The 16,304-nt window shown below is 48.7% G+C and overlaps 17 non-coding genes across 17 annotated transcripts; all 17 read right to left on the bottom strand.

Annotated features, from left to right (window-relative positions):
* Positions 1–624: 624 nt before the first annotated feature.
* Positions 625–706, bottom strand: Trnas-gcu (transfer RNA serine (anticodon GCU)). Its single transcript has one exon. It is a non-coding gene; the product is annotated as a tRNA-Ser (tRNA).
* An 839-nt stretch (positions 707–1,545) lies between these two features.
* Positions 1,546–1,627, bottom strand: Trnas-gcu (transfer RNA serine (anticodon GCU)). Its single transcript has one exon. It is a non-coding gene; the product is annotated as a tRNA-Ser (tRNA).
* An 839-nt stretch (positions 1,628–2,466) lies between these two features.
* Trnas-gcu (transfer RNA serine (anticodon GCU)) lies at positions 2,467–2,548 on the bottom strand. The gene has a single exon. It is a non-coding gene; the product is annotated as a tRNA-Ser (tRNA).
* An 839-nt stretch (positions 2,549–3,387) lies between these two features.
* Positions 3,388–3,469, bottom strand: Trnas-gcu (transfer RNA serine (anticodon GCU)). The gene has a single exon. It is a non-coding gene; the product is annotated as a tRNA-Ser (tRNA).
* An 839-nt stretch (positions 3,470–4,308) lies between these two features.
* Positions 4,309–4,390, bottom strand: Trnas-gcu (transfer RNA serine (anticodon GCU)). Its single transcript has one exon. It is a non-coding gene; the product is annotated as a tRNA-Ser (tRNA).
* An 839-nt stretch (positions 4,391–5,229) lies between these two features.
* On the bottom strand, positions 5,230–5,311 carry Trnas-gcu (transfer RNA serine (anticodon GCU)). Its single transcript has one exon. It is a non-coding gene; the product is annotated as a tRNA-Ser (tRNA).
* Positions 5,312–6,150: 839 nt separating this feature from the next.
* Positions 6,151–6,232, bottom strand: Trnas-gcu (transfer RNA serine (anticodon GCU)). The gene has a single exon. It is a non-coding gene; the product is annotated as a tRNA-Ser (tRNA).
* An 839-nt stretch (positions 6,233–7,071) lies between these two features.
* Trnas-gcu (transfer RNA serine (anticodon GCU)) lies at positions 7,072–7,153 on the bottom strand. The gene has a single exon. It is a non-coding gene; the product is annotated as a tRNA-Ser (tRNA).
* Positions 7,154–7,992: 839 nt separating this feature from the next.
* On the bottom strand, positions 7,993–8,074 carry Trnas-gcu (transfer RNA serine (anticodon GCU)). The gene has a single exon. It is a non-coding gene; the product is annotated as a tRNA-Ser (tRNA).
* An 839-nt stretch (positions 8,075–8,913) lies between these two features.
* Trnas-gcu (transfer RNA serine (anticodon GCU)) lies at positions 8,914–8,995 on the bottom strand. The gene has a single exon. It is a non-coding gene; the product is annotated as a tRNA-Ser (tRNA).
* Positions 8,996–9,815: 820 nt separating this feature from the next.
* Positions 9,816–9,897, bottom strand: Trnas-gcu (transfer RNA serine (anticodon GCU)). Its single transcript has one exon. It is a non-coding gene; the product is annotated as a tRNA-Ser (tRNA).
* An 839-nt stretch (positions 9,898–10,736) lies between these two features.
* On the bottom strand, positions 10,737–10,818 carry Trnas-gcu (transfer RNA serine (anticodon GCU)). Its single transcript has one exon. It is a non-coding gene; the product is annotated as a tRNA-Ser (tRNA).
* An 839-nt stretch (positions 10,819–11,657) lies between these two features.
* On the bottom strand, positions 11,658–11,739 carry Trnas-gcu (transfer RNA serine (anticodon GCU)). Its single transcript has one exon. It is a non-coding gene; the product is annotated as a tRNA-Ser (tRNA).
* Positions 11,740–12,578: 839 nt separating this feature from the next.
* On the bottom strand, positions 12,579–12,660 carry Trnas-gcu (transfer RNA serine (anticodon GCU)). Its single transcript has one exon. It is a non-coding gene; the product is annotated as a tRNA-Ser (tRNA).
* Positions 12,661–13,499: 839 nt separating this feature from the next.
* On the bottom strand, positions 13,500–13,581 carry Trnas-gcu (transfer RNA serine (anticodon GCU)). Its single transcript has one exon. It is a non-coding gene; the product is annotated as a tRNA-Ser (tRNA).
* An 839-nt stretch (positions 13,582–14,420) lies between these two features.
* Trnas-gcu (transfer RNA serine (anticodon GCU)) lies at positions 14,421–14,502 on the bottom strand. The gene has a single exon. It is a non-coding gene; the product is annotated as a tRNA-Ser (tRNA).
* An 840-nt stretch (positions 14,503–15,342) lies between these two features.
* On the bottom strand, positions 15,343–15,423 carry Trnas-gcu (transfer RNA serine (anticodon GCU)). Its single transcript has one exon. It is a non-coding gene; the product is annotated as a tRNA-Ser (tRNA).
* Positions 15,424–16,304: the final 881 nt, after the last annotated feature.

The raw sequence follows: 16,304 nt of genomic DNA, 5'->3' as shown, positions 1-16,304 counted from the left end.
ACCGGACCACTTATTTACTGCAGGAATAAGCATTGTATCGACATGCAGTGTCGTCTAATGCACATGAGAAATGTGCTGGGCATTCTTTCCCACGACTTACTGCAACGAAACGTACAGCTCGATACGCTACACTGATATTACTTGCAAGGTTTTGACGTTCGTCCTAGCCCAAGATTGTCCTGCTGTTTGCGATGGAGCTTGGTGTTTGGGCGGCCCTTAGCGACGGATGTCTGCAAAGTCAAGTCTCTCCAGTAGGCCCTGCCAAATCGCTTCTGTATATGGCGGCCTGACGCAAAGCAAACTGCTACAGATGGATTATTATAGGCTCGATACGTTAAAATGACTGCGACAGGTATGCACTTAAATATAAATAAGAACTCGTCGTTCGCAGATACCGACATACTCTTCGCTGGAGCCGAAGTTTGATTGGCTTATACATCTCGAAATGATGTTTAATTCGAAGGGCATACGCTATGGAATGTTGTGCGCTTTCATCTGGTAAGCATTTTTGTCTCGTATTTCATACACACGCTATCGGCCTCGTACACGCTTCGTTGTTACTACTGAGAGGCGTTTCGCATGGGGAAGGAGTGACCGCAAACGCGTGCTTTACGTAAAATTCTTCGACGAGGATGGGATTCGAACCCACGCGTGCAGAGCACATTGGATTAGCAGTCCAACGCCTTAACCACTCGGCCACCTCGTCTGCTGGAACTACAGCTGTGTCTTTGGCGAGGGCTTGCGGAAAGAAGACATTTGTCGATTCGAAAACGCTTTCAAAACATCGTACTGGGCCGGTGTTAACGTCTAGTGCCCAGCTGCAGTGCAGCCGACCAAGCTCCCACTCGCGAGTCATTTAATGACAGCATCCGTCCACGTCGATATCCGATCGGGGCAAAATCACCGGACCACTTATTTACTGCAGGAATAAGCATTGTATCGACATGCAGTGTCGTCTAATGCACATGAGAAATGTGCTGGGCATTCTTTCCCACGACTTACTGCAACGAAACGTACAGCTCGATACGCTACACTGATATTACTTGCAAGGTTTTGACGTTCGTCCTAGCCCAAGATTGTCCTGCTGTTTGCGATGGAGCTTGGTGTTTGGGCGGCCCTTAGCGACGGATGTCTGCAAAGTCAAGTCTCTCCAGTAGGCCCTGCCAAATCGCTTCTGTATATGGCGGCCTGACGCAAAGCAAACTGTCGAGAGGCGACAGTTGTGCTACAGATGGATTATTATAGGCTCGATACGTTAAAATGACTGCGACAGGTATGCACTTAAATATAAATAAGAACTCGTCGTTCGCAGATACCGACATACTCTTCGCTGGAGCCGAAGTTTGATTGGCTTATACATCTCGAAATGATGTTTAATTCGAAGGGCATACGCTATGGAATGTTGTGCGCTTTCATCTGGTAAGCATTTTTGTCTCGTATTTCATACACACGCTATCGGCCTCGTACACGCTTCGTTGTTACTACTGAGAGGCGTTTCGCATGGGGAAGGAGTGACCGCAAACGCGTGCTTTACGTAAAATTCTTCGACGAGGATGGGATTCGAACCCACACGTGCAGAGCACATTGGATTAGCAGTCCAACGCCTTAACCACTCGGCCACCTCGTCTGCTGGAACTACAGCTGTGTCTTTGGCGAGCGCTTGCGGAAAGAAGACATTTGTCGATTCGAAAACGCTTTCAAAACATCGTACTGGGCCGGTGTTAACGTCTAATGCCCAGCTGCAGTGCAGCCGACCAAGCTCCCACTCGCGAGTCATTTAATGACAGCATCCGTCCACGTCGATATCCGATCGGGGCAAAATCACCGGACCACTTATTTACTGCAGGAATAAGCATTGTATCGACATGCAGTGTCGTCTAATGCACATGAGAAATGTGCTGGGCATTCTTTCCCACGACTTACTGCAACGAAACGTACAGCTCGATACGCTACACTGATATTACTTGCAAGGTTTTGACGTTCGTCCTAGCCCAAGATTGTCCTGCTGTTTGCGATGGAGCTTGGTGTTTGGGCGGCCCTTAGCGACGGATGTCTGCAAAGTCAAGTCTCTCCAGTAGGCCCTGCCAAATCGCTTCTGTATATGGCGGCCTGACGCAAAGCAAACTGTCGAGAGGCGACAGTTGTGCTACAGATGGATTATTATAGGCTCGATACGTTAAAATGACTGCGACAGGTATGCACTTAAATATAAATAAGAACTCGTCGTTCGCAGATACCGACATACTCTTCGCTGGAGCCGAAGTTTGATTGGCTTATACATCTCGAAATGATGTTTAATTCGAAGGGCATACGCTATGGAATGTTGTGCGCTTTCATCTGGTAAGCATTTTTGTCTCGTATTTCATACACACGCTATCGGCCTCGTACACGCTTCGTTGTTACTACTGAGAGGCGTTTCGCATGGGGAAGGAGTGACCGCAAACGCGTGCTTTACGTAAAATTCTTCGACGAGGATGGGATTCGAACCCACGCGTGCAGAGCACATTGGATTAGCAGTCCAACGCCTTAACCACTCGGCCACCTCGTCTGCTGGAACTACAGCTGTGTCTTTGGCGAGCGCTTGCGGAAAGAAGACATTTGTCGATTCGAAAACGCTTTCAAAACATCGTACTGGGCCGGTGTTAACGTCTAGTGCCCAGCTGCAGTGCAGCCGACCAAGCTCCCACTCGCGAGTCATTTAATGACAGCATCCGTCCACGTCGATATCCGATCGGGGCAAAATCACCGGACCACTTATTTACTGCAGGAATAAGCATTGTATCGACATGCAGTGTCGTCTAATGCACATGAGAAATGTGCTGGGCAATCTTTCCCACGACTTACTGCAACGAAACGTACAGCTCGATACGCTACACTGATATTACTTGCAAGGTTTTGACGTTCGTCCTAGCCCAAGATTGTCCTGCTGTTTGCGATGGAGCTTGGTGTTTGGGCGGCCCTTAGCGACGGATGTCTGCAAAGTCAAGTCTCTCCAGTAGGCCCTGCCAAATCGCTTCTGTATATGGCGGCCTGACGCAAAGCAAACTGTCGAGAGGCGACAGTTGTGCTACAGATGGATTATTATAGGCTCGATACGTTAAAATGACTGCGACAGGTATGCACTTAAATATAAATAAGAACTCGTCGTTCGCAGATACCGACATACTCTTCGCTGGAGCCGAAGTTTGATTGGCTTATACATCTCGAAATGATGTTTAATTCGAAGGGCATACGCTATGGAATGTTGTGCGCTTTCATCTGGTAAGCATTTTTGTCTCGTATTTCATACACACGCTATCGGCCTCGTACACGCTTCGTTGTTACTACTGAGAGGCGTTTCGCATGGGGAAGGAGTGACCGCAAACGCGTGCTTTACGTAAAATTCTTCGACGAGGATGGGATTCGAACCCACGCGTGCAGAGCACATTGGATTAGCAGTCCAACGCCTTAACCACTCGGCCACCTCGTCTGCTGGAACTACAGCTGTGTCTTTGGCGAGCGCTTGCGGAAAGAAGACATTTGTCGATTCGAAAACGCTTTCAAAACATCGTACTGGGCCGGTGTTAACGTCTAGTGCCCAGCTGCAGTGCAGCCGACCAAGCTCCCACTCGCGAGTCATTTAATGACAGCATCCGTCCACGTCGATATCCGATCGGGGCAAAATCACCGGACCACTTATTTACTGCAGGAATAAGCATTGTATCGACATGCAGTGTCGTCTAATGCACATGAGAAATGTGCTGGGCAATCTTTCCCACGACTTACTGCAACGAAACGTACAGCTCGATACGCTACACTGATATTACTTGCAAGGTTTTGACGTTCGTCCTAGCCCAAGATTGTCCTGCTGTTTGCGATGGAGCTTGGTGTTTGGGCGGCCCTTAGCGACGGATGTCTGCAAAGTCAAGTCTCTCCAGTAGGCCCTGCCAAATCGCTTCTGTATATGGCGGCCTGACGCAAAGCAAACTGTCGAGAGGCGACAGTTGTGCTACAGATGGATTATTATAGGCTCGATACGTTAAAATGACTGCGACAGGTATGCACTTAAATATAAATAAGAACTCGTCGTTCGCAGATACCGACATACTCTTCGCTGGAGCCGAAGTTTGATTGGCTTATACATCTCGAAATGATGTTTAATTCGAAGGGCATACGCTATGGAATGTTGTGCGCTTTCATCTGGTAAGCATTTTTGTCTCGTATTTCATACACACGCTATCGGCCTCGTACACGCTTCGTTGTTACTACTGAGAGGCGTTTCGCATGGGGAAGGAGTGACCGCAAACGCGTGCTTTACGTAAAATTCTTCGACGAGGATGGGATTCGAACCCACGCGTGCAGAGCACATTGGATTAGCAGTCCAACGCCTTAACCACTCGGCCACCTCGTCTGCTGGAACTACAGCTGTGTCTTTGGCGAGCGCTTGCGGAAAGAAGACATTTGTCGATTCGAAAACGCTTTCAAAACATCGTACTGGGCCGGTGTTAACGTCTAATGCCCAGCTGCAGTGCAGCCGACCAAGCTCCCACTCGCGAGTCATTTAATGACAGCATCCGTCCACGTCGATATCCGATCGGGGCAAAATCACCGGACCACTTATTTACTGCAGGAATAAGCATTGTATCGACATGCAGTGTCGTCTAATGCACATGAGAAATGTGCTGGGCATTCTTTCCCACGACTTACTGCAACGAAACGTACAGCTCGATACGCTACACTGATATTACTTGCAAGGTTTTGACGTTCGTCCTAGCCCAAGATTGTCCTGCTGTTTGCGATGGAGCTTGGTGTTTGGGCGGCCCTTAGCGACGGATGTCTGCAAAGTCAAGTCTCTCCAGTAGGCCCTGCCAAATCGCTTCTGTATATGGCGGCCTGACGCAAAGCAAACTGTCGAGAGGCGACAGTTGTGCTACAGATGGATTATTATAGGCTCGATACGTTAAAATGACTGCGACAGGTATGCACTTAAATATAAATAAGAACTCGTCGTTCGCAGATACCGACATACTCTTCGCTGGAGCCGAAGTTTGATTGGCTTATACATCTCGAAATGATGTTTAATTCGAAGGGCATACGCTATGGAATGTTGTGCGCTTTCATCTGGTAAGCATTTTTGTCTCGTATTTCATACACACGCTATCGGCCTCGTACACGCTTCGTTGTTACTACTGAGAGGCGTTTCGCATGGGGAAGGAGTGACCGCAAACGCGTGCTTTACGTAAAATTCTTCGACGAGGATGGGATTCGAACCCACGCGTGCAGAGCACATTGGATTAGCAGTCCAACGCCTTAACCACTCGGCCACCTCGTCTGCTGGAACTACAGCTGTGTCTTTGGCGAGCGCTTGCGGAAAGAAGACATTTGTCGATTCGAAAACGCTTTCAAAACATCGTACTGGGCCGGTGTTAACGTCTAATGCCCAGCTGCAGTGCAGCCGACCAAGCTCCCACTCGCGAGTCATTTAATGACAGCATCCGTCCACGTCGATATCCGATCGGGGCAAAATCACCGGACCACTTATTTACTGCAGGAATAAGCATTGTATCGACATGCAGTGTCGTCTAATGCACATGAGAAATGTGCTGGGCATTCTTTCCCACGACTTACTGCAACGAAACGTACAGCTCGATACGCTACACTGATATTACTTGCAAGGTTTTGACGTTCGTCCTAGCCCAAGATTGTCCTGCTGTTTGCGATGGAGCTTGGTGTTTGGGCGGCCCTTAGCGACGGATGTCTGCAAAGTCAAGTCTCTCCAGTAGGCCCTGCCAAATCGCTTCTGTATATGGCGGCCTGACGCAAAGCAAACTGTCGAGAGGCGACAGTTGTGCTACAGATGGATTATTATAGGCTCGATACGTTAAAATGACTGCGACAGGTATGCACTTAAATATAAATAAGAACTCGTCGTTCGCAGATACCGACATACTCTTCGCTGGAGCCGAAGTTTGATTGGCTTATACATCTCGAAATGATGTTTAATTCGAAGGGCATACGCTATGGAATGTTGTGCGCTTTCATCTGGTAAGCATTTTTGTCTCGTATTTCATACACACGCTATCGGCCTCGTACACGCTTCGTTGTTACTACTGAGAGGCGTTTCGCATGGGGAAGGAGTGACCGCAAACGCGTGCTTTACGTAAAATTCTTCGACGAGGATGGGATTCGAACCCACGCGTGCAGAGCACATTGGATTAGCAGTCCAACGCCTTAACCACTCGGCCACCTCGTCTGCTGGAACTACAGCTGTGTCTTTGGCGAGCGCTTGCGGAAAGAAGACATTTGTCGATTCGAAAACGCTTTCAAAACATCGTACTGGGCCGGTGTTAACGTCTAATGCCCAGCTGCAGTGCAGCCGACCAAGCTCCCACTCGCGAGTCATTTAATGACAGCATCCGTCCACGTCGATATCCGATCGGGGCAAAATCACCGGACCACTTATTTACTGCAGGAATAAGCATTGTATCGACATGCAGTGTCGTCTAATGCACATGAGAAATGTGCTGGGCATTCTTTCCCACGACTTACTGCAACGAAACGTACAGCTCGATACGCTACACTGATATTACTTGCAAGGTTTTGACGTTCGTCCTAGCCCAAGATTGTCCTGCTGTTTGCGATGGAGCTTGGTGTTTGGGCGGCCCTTAGCGACGGATGTCTGCAAAGTCAAGTCTCTCCAGTAGGCCCTGCCAAATCGCTTCTGTATATGGCGGCCTGACGCAAAGCAAACTGTCGAGAGGCGACAGTTGTGCTACAGATGGATTATTATAGGCTCGATACGTTAAAATGACTGCGACAGGTATGCACTTAAATATAAATAAGAACTCGTCGTTCGCAGATACCGACATACTCTTCGCTGGAGCCGAAGTTTGATTGGCTTATACATCTCGAAATGATGTTTAATTCGAAGGGCATACGCTATGGAATGTTGTGCGCTTTCATCTGGTAAGCATTTTTGTCTCGTATTTCATACACACGCTATCGGCCTCGTACACGCTTCGTTGTTACTACTGAGAGGCGTTTCGCATGGGGAAGGAGTGACCGCAAACGCGTGCTTTACGTAAAATTCTTCGACGAGGATGGGATTCGAACCCACGCGTGCAGAGCACATTGGATTAGCAGTCCAACGCCTTAACCACTCGGCCACCTCGTCTGCTGGAACTACAGCTGTGTCTTTGGCGAGGGCTTGCGGAAAGAAGACATTTGTCGATTCGAAAACGCTTTCAAAACATCGTACTGGGCCGGTGTTAACGTCTAGTGCCCAGCTGCAGTGCAGCCGACCAAGCTCCCACTCGCGAGTCATTTAATGACAGCATCCGTCCACGTCGATATCCGATCGGGGCAAAATCACCGGACCACTTATTTACTGCAGGAATAAGCATTGTATCGACATGCAGTGTCGTCTAATGCACATGAGAAATGTGCTGGGCATTCTTTCCCACGACTTACTGCAACGAAACGTACAGCTCGATACGCTACACTGATATTACTTGCAAGGTTTTGACGTTCGTCCTAGCCCAAGATTGTCCTGCTGTTTGCGATGGAGCTTGGTGTTTGGGCGGCCCTTAGCGACGGATGTCTGCAAAGTCAAGTCTCTCCAGTAGGCCCTGCCAAATCGCTTCTGTATATGGCGGCCTGACGCAAAGCAAACTGTCGAGAGGCGACAGTTGTGCTACAGATGGATTATTATAGGCTCGATACGTTAAAATGACTGCGACAGGTATGCACTTAAATATAAATAAGAACTCGTCGTTCGCAGATACCGACATACTCTTCGCTGGAGCCGAAGTTTGATTGGCTTATACATCTCGAAATGATGTTTAATTCGAAGGGCATACGCTATGGAATGTTGTGCGCTTTCATCTGGTAAGCATTTTTGTCTCGTATTTCATACACACGCTATCGGCCTCGTACACGCTTCGTTGTTACTACTGAGAGGCGTTTCGCATGGGGAAGGAGTGACCGCAAACGCGTGCTTTACGTAAAATTCTTCGACGAGGATGGGATTCGAACTCACGCGTGCAGAGCACATTGGATTAGCAGTCCAACGCCTTAACCACTCGGCCACCTCGTCTGCTGGAACTACAGCTGTGTCTTTGGCGAGCGCTTGCGGAAAGAAGACATTTGTCGATTCGAAAACGCTTTCAAAACATCGTACTGGGCCGGTGTTAACGTCTAGTGCCCAGCTGCAGTGCAGCCGACCAAGCTCCCACTCGCGAGTCATTTAATGACAGCATCCGTCCACGTCGATATCCGATCGGGGCAAAATCACCGGACCACTTATTTACTGCAGGAATAAGCATTGTATCGACATGCAGTGTCGTCTAATGCACATGAGAAATGTGCTGGGCATTCTTTCCCACGACTTACTGCAACGAAACGTACAGCTCGATACGCTACACTGATATTACTTGCAAGGTTTTGACGTTCGTCCTAGCCCAAGATTGTCCTGCTGTTTGCGATGGAGCTTGGTGTTTGGGCGGCCCTTAGCGACGGATGTCTGCAAAGTCAAGTCTCTCCAGTAGGCCCTGCCAAATCGCTTCTGTATATGGCGGCCTGACGCAAAGCAAACTGTCGAGAGGCGACAGTTGTGCTACAGATGGATTATTATAGGCTCGATACGTTAAAATGACTGCGACAGGTATGCACTTAAATATAAATAAGAACTCGTCGTTCGCAGATACCGACATACTCTTCGCTGGAGCCGAAGTTTGATTGGCTTATACATCTCGAAATGATGTTTAATTCGAAGGGCATACGCTATGGAATGTTGTGCGCTTTCATCTGGTAAGCATTTTTGTCTCGTATTTCATACACACGCTATCGGCCTCGTACACGCTTCGTTGTTACTACTGAGAGGCGTTTCGCATGGGGAAGGAGTGACCGCAAACGCGTGCTTTACGTAAAATTCTTCGACGAGGATGGGATTCGAACTCACGCGTGCAGAGCACATTGGATTAGCAGTCCAACGCCTTAACCACTCGGCCACCTCGTCTGCTGGAACTACAGCTGTGTCTTTGGCGAGCGCTTGCGGAAAGAAGACATTTGTCGATTCGAAAACGCTTTCAAAACATCGTACTGGGCCGGTGTTAACGTCTAGTGCCCAGCTGCAGTGCAGCCGACCAAGCTCCCACTCGCGAGTCATTTAATGACAGCATCCGTCCACGTCGATATCCGATCGGGGCAAAATCACCGGACCACTTATTTACTGCAGGAATAAGCATTGTATCGACATGCAGTGTCGTCTAATGCACATGAGAAATGTGCTGGGCATTCTTTCCCACGACTTACTGCAACGAAACGTACAGCTCGATACGCTACACTGATATTACTTGCAAGGTTTTGACGTTCGTCCTAGCCCAAGATTGTCCTGCTGTTTGCGATGGAGCTTGGTGTTTGGGCGGCCCTTAGCGACGGATGTCTGCAAAGTCAAGTCTCTCCAGTAGGCCCTGCCAAATCGCTTCTGTATATGGCGGCCTGACGCAAAGCAAACTGCTACAGATGGATTATTATAGGCTCGATACGTTAAAATGACTGCGACAGGTATGCACTTAAATATAAATAAGAACTCGTCGTTCGCAGATACCGACATACTCTTCGCTGGAGCCGAAGTTTGATTGGCTTATACATCTCGAAATGATGTTTAATTCGAAGGGCATACGCTATGGAATGTTGTGCGCTTTCATCTGGTAAGCATTTTTGTCTCGTATTTCATACACACGCTATCGGCCTCGTACACGCTTCGTTGTTACTACTGAGAGGCGTTTCGCATGGGGAAGGAGTGACCGCAAACGCGTGCTTTACGTAAAATTCTTCGACGAGGATGGGATTCGAACCCACGCGTGCAGAGCACATTGGATTAGCAGTCCAACGCCTTAACCACTCGGCCACCTCGTCTGCTGGAACTACAGCTGTGTCTTTGGCGAGGGCTTGCGGAAAGAAGACATTTGTCGATTCGAAAACGCTTTCAAAACATCGTACTGGGCCGGTGTTAACGTCTAGTGCCCAGCTGCAGTGCAGCCGACCAAGCTCCCACTCGCGAGTCATTTAATGACAGCATCCGTCCACGTCGATATCCGATCGGGGCAAAATCACCGGACCACTTATTTACTGCAGGAATAAGCATTGTATCGACATGCAGTGTCGTCTAATGCACATGAGAAATGTGCTGGGCATTCTTTCCCACGACTTACTGCAACGAAACGTACAGCTCGATACGCTACACTGATATTACTTGCAAGGTTTTGACGTTCGTCCTAGCCCAAGATTGTCCTGCTGTTTGCGATGGAGCTTGGTGTTTGGGCGGCCCTTAGCGACGGATGTCTGCAAAGTCAAGTCTCTCCAGTAGGCCCTGCCAAATCGCTTCTGTATATGGCGGCCTGACGCAAAGCAAACTGTCGAGAGGCGACAGTTGTGCTACAGATGGATTATTATAGGCTCGATACGTTAAAATGACTGCGACAGGTATGCACTTAAATATAAATAAGAACTCGTCGTTCGCAGATACCGACATACTCTTCGCTGGAGCCGAAGTTTGATTGGCTTATACATCTCGAAATGATGTTTAATTCGAAGGGCATACGCTATGGAATGTTGTGCGCTTTCATCTGGTAAGCATTTTTGTCTCGTATTTCATACACACGCTATCGGCCTCGTACACGCTTCGTTGTTACTACTGAGAGGCGTTTCGCATGGGGAAGGAGTGACCGCAAACGCGTGCTTTACGTAAAATTCTTCGACGAGGATGGGATTCGAACCCACGCGTGCAGAGCACATTGGATTAGCAGTCCAACGCCTTAACCACTCGGCCACCTCGTCTGCTGGAACTACAGCTGTGTCTTTGGCGAGCGCTTGCGGAAAGAAGACATTTGTCGATTCGAAAACGCTTTCAAAACATCGTACTGGGCCGGTGTTAACGTCTAGTGCCCAGCTGCAGTGCAGCCGACCAAGCTCCCACTCGCGAGTCATTTAATGACAGCATCCGTCCACGTCGATATCCGATCGGGGCAAAATCACCGGACCACTTATTTACTGCAGGAATAAGCATTGTATCGACATGCAGTGTCGTCTAATGCACATGAGAAATGTGCTGGGCATTCTTTCCCACGACTTACTGCAACGAAACGTACAGCTCGATACGCTACACTGATATTACTTGCAAGGTTTTGACGTTCGTCCTAGCCCAAGATTGTCCTGCTGTTTGCGATGGAGCTTGGTGTTTGGGCGGCCCTTAGCGACGGATGTCTGCAAAGTCAAGTCTCTCCAGTAGGCCCTGCCAAATCGCTTCTGTATATGGCGGCCTGACGCAAAGCAAACTGTCGAGAGGCGACAGTTGTGCTACAGATGGATTATTATAGGCTCGATACGTTAAAATGACTGCGACAGGTATGCACTTAAATATAAATAAGAACTCGTCGTTCGCAGATACCGACATACTCTTCGCTGGAGCCGAAGTTTGATTGGCTTATACATCTCGAAATGATGTTTAATTCGAAGGGCATACGCTATGGAATGTTGTGCGCTTTCATCTGGTAAGCATTTTTGTCTCGTATTTCATACACACGCTATCGGCCTCGTACACGCTTCGTTGTTACTACTGAGAGGCGTTTCGCATGGGGAAGGAGTGACCGCAAACGCGTGCTTTACGTAAAATTCTTCGACGAGGATGGGATTCGAACTCACGCGTGCAGAGCACATTGGATTAGCAGTCCAACGCCTTAACCACTCGGCCACCTCGTCTGCTGGAACTACAGCTGTGTCTTTGGCGAGCGCTTGCGGAAAGAAGACATTTGTCGATTCGAAAACGCTTTCAAAACATCGTACTGGGCCGGTGTTAACGTCTAGTGCCCAGCTGCAGTGCAGCCGACCAAGCTCCCACTCGCGAGTCATTTAATGACAGCATCCGTCCACGTCGATATCCGATCGGGGCAAAATCACCGGACCACTTATTTACTGCAGGAATAAGCATTGTATCGACATGCAGTGTCGTCTAATGCACATGAGAAATGTGCTGGGCATTCTTTCCCACGACTTACTGCAACGAAACGTACAGCTCGATACGCTACACTGATATTACTTGCAAGGTTTTGACGTTCGTCCTAGCCCAAGATTGTCCTGCTGTTTGCGATGGAGCTTGGTGTTTGGGCGGCCCTTAGCGACGGATGTCTGCAAAGTCAAGTCTCTCCAGTAGGCCCTGCCAAATCGCTTCTGTATATGGCGGCCTGACGCAAAGCAAACTGTCGAGAGGCGACAGTTGTGCTACAGATGGATTATTATAGGCTCGATACGTTAAAATGACTGCGACAGGTATGCACTTAAATATAAATAAGAACTCGTCGTTCGCAGATACCGACATACTCTTCGCTGGAGCCGAAGTTTGATTGGCTTATACATCTCGAAATGATGTTTAATTCGAAGGGCATACGCTATGGAATGTTGTGCGCTTTCATCTGGTAAGCATTTTTGTCTCGTATTTCATACACACGCTATCGGCCTCGTACACGCTTCGTTGTTACTACTGAGAGGCGTTTCGCATGGGGAAGGAGTGACCGCAAACGCGTGCTTTACGTAAAATTCTTCGACGAGGATGGGATTCGAACCCACGCGTGCAGAGCACATTGGATTAGCAGTCCAACGCCTTAACCACTCGGCCACCTCGTCTGCTGGAACTACAGCTGTGTCTTTGGCGAGCGCTTGCGGAAAGAAGACATTTGTCGATTCGAAAACGCTTTCAAAACATCGTACTGGGCCGGTGTTAACGTCTAGTGCCCAGCTGCAGTGCAGCCGACCAAGCTCCCACTCGCGAGTCATTTAATGACAGCATCCGTCCACGTCGATATCCGATCGGGGCAAAATCACCGGACCACTTATTTACTGCAGGAATAAGCATTGTATCGACATGCAGTGTCGTCTAATGCACATGAGAAATGTGCTGGGCATTCTTTCCCACGACTTACTGCAACGAAACGTACAGCTCGATACGCTACACTGATATTACTTGCAAGGTTTTGACGTTCGTCCTAGCCCAAGATTGTCCTGCTGTTTGCGATGGAGCTTGGTGTTTGGGCGGCCCTTAGCGACGGATGTCTGCAAAGTCAAGTCTCTCCAGTAGGCCCTGCCAAATCGCTTCTGTATATGGCGGCCTGACGCAAAGCAAACTGTCGAGAGGCGACAGTTGTGCTACAGATGGATTATTATAGGCTCGATACGTTAAAATGACTGCGACAGGTATGCACTTAAATATAAATAAGAACTCGTCGTTCGCAGATACCGACATACTCTTCGCTGGAGCCGAAGTTTGATTGGCTTATACATCTCGAAATGATGTTTAATTCGAAGGGCATACGCTATGGAATGTTGTGCGCTTTCATCTGGTAAGCATTTTTGTCTCGTATTTCATACACACGCTATCGGCCTCGTACACGCTTCGTTGTTACTACTGAGAGGCGTTTCGCATGGGGAAGGAGTGACCGCAAACGCGTGCTTTACGTAAAATTCTTCGACGAGGATGGGATTCGAACCCACGCGTGCAGAGCACATTGGATTAGCAGTCCAACGCCTTAACCACTCGGCCACCTCGTCTGCTGGAACTACAGCTGTGTCTTTGGCGAGGGCTTGCGGAAAGAAGACATTTGTCGATTCGAAAACGCTTTCAAAACATCGTACTGGGCCGGTGTTAACGTCTAGTGCCCAGCTGCAGTGCAGCCGACCAAGCTCCCACTCGCGAGTCATTTAATGACAGCATCCGTCCACGTCGATATCCGATCGGGGCAAAATCACCGGACCACTTATTTACTGCAGGAATAAGCATTGTATCGACATGCAGTGTCGTCTAATGCACATGAGAAATGTGCTGGGCATTCTTTCCCACGACTTACTGCAACGAAACGTACAGCTCGATACGCTACACTGATATTACTTGCAAGGTTTTGACGTTCGTCCTAGCCCAAGATTGTCCTGCTGTTTGCGATGGAGCTTGGTGTTTGGGCGGCCCTTAGCGACGGATGTCTGCAAAGTCAAGTCTCTCCAGTAGGCCCTGCCAAATCGCTTCTGTATATGGCGGCCTGACGCAAAGCAAACTGTCGAGAGGCGACAGTTGTGCTACAGATGGATTATTATAGGCTCGATACGTTAAAATGACTGCGACAGGTATGCACTTAAATATAAATAAGAACTCGTCGTTCGCAGATACCGACATACTCTTCGCTGGAGCCGAAGTTTGATTGGCTTATACATCTCGAAATGATGTTTAATTCGAAGGGCATACGCTATGGAATGTTGTGCGCTTTCATCTGGTAAGCATTTTTGTCTCGTATTTCATACACACGCTATCGGCCTCGTACACGCTTCGTTGTTACTACTGAGAGGCGTTTCGCATGGGGAAGGAGTGACCGCAAACGCGTGCTTTACGTAAAATTCTTCGACGAGGATGGGATTCGAACCCACGCGTGCAGAGCACATTGGATTAGCAGTCCAACGCCTTAACCACTCGGCCACCTCGTCTGCTGGAACTACAGCTGTGTCTTTGGCGAGCGCTTGCGGAAAGAAGACATTTGTCGATTCGAAAACGCTTTCAAAACATCGTACTGGGCCGGTGTTAACGTCTAGTGCCCAGCTGCAGTGCAGCCGACCAAGCTCCCACTCGCGAGTCATTTAATGACAGCATCCGTCCACGTCGATATCCGATCGGGGCAAAATCACCGGACCACTTATTTACTGCAGGAATAAGCATTGTATCGACATGCAGTGTCGTCTAATGCACATGAGAAATGTGCTGGGCATTCTTTCCCACGACTTACTGCAACGAAACGTACAGCTCGATACGCTACACTGATATTACTTGCAAGGTTTTGACGTTCGTCCTAGCCCAAGATTGTCCTGCTGTTTGCGATGGAGCTTGGTGTTTGGGCGGCCCTTAGCGACGGATGTCTGCAAAGTCAAGTCTCTCCAGTAGGCCCTGCCAAATCGCTTCTGTATATGGCGGCCTGACGCAAAGCAAACTGTCGAGAGGCGACAGTTGTGCTACAGATGGATTATTATAGGCTCGATACGTTAAAATGACTGCGACAGGTATGCACTTAAATATAAATAAGAACTCGTCGTTCGCAGATACCGACATACTCTTCGCTGGAGCCGAAGTTTGATTGGCTTATACATCTCGAAATGATGTTAATTCGAAGGGCATACGCTATGGAATGTTGTGCGCTTTTCATCTGGTAAGCATTTTTGTCTCGTATTTCCATACACACGCTATCGGCCTCGTACACGCTTCGTTGTTACTACTGAGAGGCGTTTCGCATGGGGAAGGAGTGACCGCAAACGCGTGCTTTACGTAAAATTCTTCGACGAGGATGGATTCGAACCCACGCGTGCAGAGCACATTGGATTAGCAGTCCAACGCCTTAACCACTCGGCCACCTCGTCTGCTGGAACTACAGCTGTGTCTTTGGCGAGCGCTTGCGGAAAGAAGACATTTGTCGATTCGAAAACGCTTTCAAAACATCGTACTGGGCCGGTGTTACGTCTAGTGCCCAGCTGCAGTGCAGCCGACCAAGCTCCCACTCGCGAGTCATTTAATGACAGCATCCGTCCACGTCGATATCCGATCGGGGCAAAATCACCGGACCACTTATTTACTGCAGGAATAAGCATTGTATCGACATGCAGTGTCGTCTAATGCACATGAGAAATGTGCTGGGCATTCTTTCCCACGACTTACTGCAACGAAACGTACAGCCTCGATACGCTACACTGATATTACTTGCAAGGTTTTGACGTTCGTCCTAGCCCAAGATTGTCCTGCTGTTTGCGATGGAGCTTGGTGTTTGGGCGGCCCTTAGCGACGGATGTCTGCAAAGTCAAGTCTCTCCAGTAGGCCCTGCCAAATCGCTTCTGTATATGGCGGCCTGACGCAAAGCAAACTGTCGAGAGGCGACAGTTGTGCTACAGATGGATTATTATAGGCTCGATACGTTAAAATGACTGCGACAGGTATGCACTTAAATATAAATAAGAACTCGTCGTTCGCAGATACCGACATACTCTTCGCTGGAGCCGAAGTTTGATTGGCTTATACATCTCGAAATGATGTTTAATTCGAAGGGCATACGCATGGAATGTTGTGCGCTTTCATCTGGTAAGCATTTTTGTCTCGTATTTCATACACACGCTATCGGCCTCGTACACGCTTCGTTGTTACTACTGAGAGGCGTTTCGCATGGGGAAGGAGTGACCGCAAACGCGTGCTTTACGTAAAATTCTTCGACGAGGATGGGATTCGAACCCACGAACACGCGATCTAGTGT

Source organism: Schistocerca gregaria, chromosome 2 (assembly GCF_023897955.1).
Source record: "Schistocerca gregaria isolate iqSchGreg1 chromosome 2, iqSchGreg1.2, whole genome shotgun sequence".
NCBI classification, from domain to species: Eukaryota; Metazoa; Arthropoda; class Insecta; order Orthoptera; family Acrididae; genus Schistocerca; species Schistocerca gregaria.
The sequence above is the reverse complement of the archived record's forward strand: the minus strand, read 5'-3'. Positions and strand labels throughout refer to the sequence as shown.